This window comes from Aulonocara sp. 'chitande type north' Nkhata Bay, linkage group LG11 (genome assembly GCF_057382095.1).
Source record: "Aulonocara sp. 'chitande type north' Nkhata Bay isolate Kocher_YH1m ecotype deep benthic linkage group LG11, A_spYH_male_GT1.1, whole genome shotgun sequence".
NCBI lineage: Eukaryota > Metazoa > Chordata > Actinopteri > Cichliformes > Cichlidae > Aulonocara > Aulonocara sp. 'chitande type north' Nkhata Bay.
Window position 1 is genome coordinate 6757490 of NC_141354.1, and position 2876 is coordinate 6760365.

The following is a 2876-nucleotide window of genomic DNA, read 5'->3' on the forward strand; positions in this document are numbered from 1 at the left end:
CGATACATAATAACGACAAAAAAAAAAATCACACCACGGCAGAATGACGAGAGTTGGTTAATTTATTTACTGAACAGGTAGCGAGCTTCAGGGTGGGCGATGCCAAAACAACAAACAAAACACACTAGAAAGAAAAACAAAGCTAACTTACCTCCCACGATCCCAAAACAAAATACAATTCTCTAACCTGTCTCCCTACCCGAAACAGGAGAAAAGAGGGGAATAAAAGAAAACGGCTTCCCACCCCTACAGCTACCAAGCCCAGGTACAACCCCTTTTTCAGCATTAATATTGCAGCCCCGTGCAGTCACACACCACGACGGTCCCCAGACACACAGCTCACGGGAAACCAGGAAGTCTGCTCGCCGACCCAGTCCAACCCCTTTTGTAGCTGGCCTCTTTCCTTCCTCCACCAATGGGTGGCCTCCACCTGGAAACAAGCAACACTGAATACAAACAATAACAACACCGTACTGCAAATAATGACCCTGGGTCATAACACCCCCCCACCTAAAATCAAGCATCTCATTAGGGAGATGCTAGACCTAGTATCAAAAACATTAAAACAAACAAACAAATCGAACACTTCCTAGGGGGAAACCAGACTCATCAGTCACTGTCTGTGTCATCACTGATGATCCCCTGCAGGTTGGCCCATTCGGACATTTACCTGCGACCTCTGTGGGTATTGTTTTCCTGATCACTGTCTGATTCCGAGTTTAGAGTGCGCTGATATTCAGAGGACGGACAGTCCTGTTGTTTCTGACTTGCTGAGGCACCCCTGCGTGTAGGTCGACCTTGTGTGGTAATGATGTTGTTAACATCAAGAGCAGCCAGTTCTTGAGCTTGCTCTCTCTTCATTCTGACCTTTTTCCATTTCTGAATAGTTGGCTGACCATGTACACCAAGCTCTTCAAGCTCCTTCCTCAGAACAGCCACCTGGGAGCGGCAGTCCTCCAGCAGCTTCTTGTAATTTCTCCTCACGCCGCAGAGGGCAATATAACGTTCAAGCCTCGCCACCGATTTGTCATCAGACTTTGGTTTTCTGGTGCTCTCATCTTTCTTCACACTCTTCTTCATCTTTTTATCATTTGTTTTATCAGTCTTATTTTCTTTTTCATCTTCCAAAGAAGGTAGTGATGAAACTGAGTCTGGGTCACTGGTTTTCTCTTCCACTTTTGTATCTTCTTTTTCACTGTCAGAAGACTCGTCGCTCCTAATTTTGTCACTCGTTTCTGACTTGCAGTCTCCATCTGATTCGTTTCCTGCATCACTCAGTGGTGTTCTCCTTCCTTCATCTTTACTGCTGGTTACTGTCTCGACGTTCATTCTCACCATTTTCTTTGGACTGTCACTGCAGTTGCTTTCCTCACTGAGTTCCTCATCAGAAGACTCGTCACTGTCAATTTGACGATTTTCATTTCTCTTTTGTTGTGATTTTTTCACCTCTGGCTCTTCACCATCAGCTTGAGATTTGGCATTTTCTTCATCATTGCTGCTTTCTTTACTTTCTGTTTTGTTGTCCTCTTGAACCTCAGATTCTGATGATGAGCTTGAATGATTATTTTGTGATTTCTTTGCCCAGGATTCATCTTCACTCTCACTCATGACCTCGTCATTTCCATTTTCTCTTTTCCTTTTGTTCTGGAGCTTCTTAGTCTCTGAGTCACTTTCACTTTCATCATTATCCTGCATTTTCATCAGTTCCTCTTGCACCACCTGTTTCATGAAAGTTTCTACTTCTGGCCTTAATGAGTCACATTTGTTGTGTGTCTGATATCTCTTTTTTAAAATTCCCAAGGTCAGCGTGCTCAGGTCTGCCTCGTCACGGAGTTGACCACACACAAACCTGCGGATACCTGCTGCCTCCTTCTCCGACACCATACTAAAAACCTTCGCCGTCCCACCATCTACCCCCGGAACAGAACTATCATGCGGCTCAGAGCCGTCCGGAAACATTTCGGATATGTCCACCTCACCACCCAAGCGACGAGCTTGAGCACGAGTAACCACACATGCCGGATAAACTGTGGGGTCACCCAGCTCCGACGGGAATTGGCATAACCGATCCGAAGTAGGACACTCAATAACTTCCGGCATAGCCGGAAACACTTTTCCCCCGGCCAAGTCATTTCCCAAAACAAGATCAATGCCTTCAATTGGCAGCTGATCTCGAACCCCCACCCGCACAGCGCCCGATACGAAGGACGAGGTCAAAGTAACCGTATGGAGAGGCATGCGTAAAAGACTCACCTTGATACCCCACACCAGCAAATCAGAACCACAGTACGACTGCTGAGAGAAAGGCACGACTCCATGCCGCGCCACCGAATGCTTCGCCCCTGTATCCCTCAAGATGGTGATTGGAACCCGGTCCCCCGCATCACCAGACAACGATAAAAACCCCGTCGAAACAAACGGTCGAAACACCTCATCTATCCCCCGCGGAACGACGCCAACCGGCATTAAGCTAGGGCGGGTTACCGCGGAGCAACACTGCACGGCCCCCCCCGAAATGTCGGCCCGCGCCCCCTCCCTCGCCCTCAGCACGGGACAAGAAGCAACGAGATGACCGAGCTCATGACAAAAAAAACATCGGCGGTCCCCAGCGGCCACCGTAGGGCTACGCCGCGAGAGCGGGGGAGAACGCCCCCCCCCCCCCACCTCCGGCAAAACTCTAGAACCCCGACGTAACGGAGGGGAAAAACCCCTCTTGTGCGTCAAAGCAAACTCATCTGCCAGAACCGCCGCTTTCGCGAGGGAAACGACCTTCTGCTCGTTCAAATAAACAACCACCCGCTCCGGCAGACACCCCTTGAAATCCTCCAATAACATCAACTCCTTCAACTGTGCAAACTCCTTAACCTCACTAGCCT

At 48.7% G+C, this 2876-nt stretch overlaps 1 pseudogene; it reads right to left on the bottom strand.

Moving 5' to 3' along the window:
- Positions 1-609: 609 nt before the first annotated feature.
- On the bottom strand, positions 610-2496 carry LOC147318393 (uncharacterized; annotated as a pseudogene).
- Between the last annotated feature and the right edge of the window lie 380 nt (positions 2497-2876).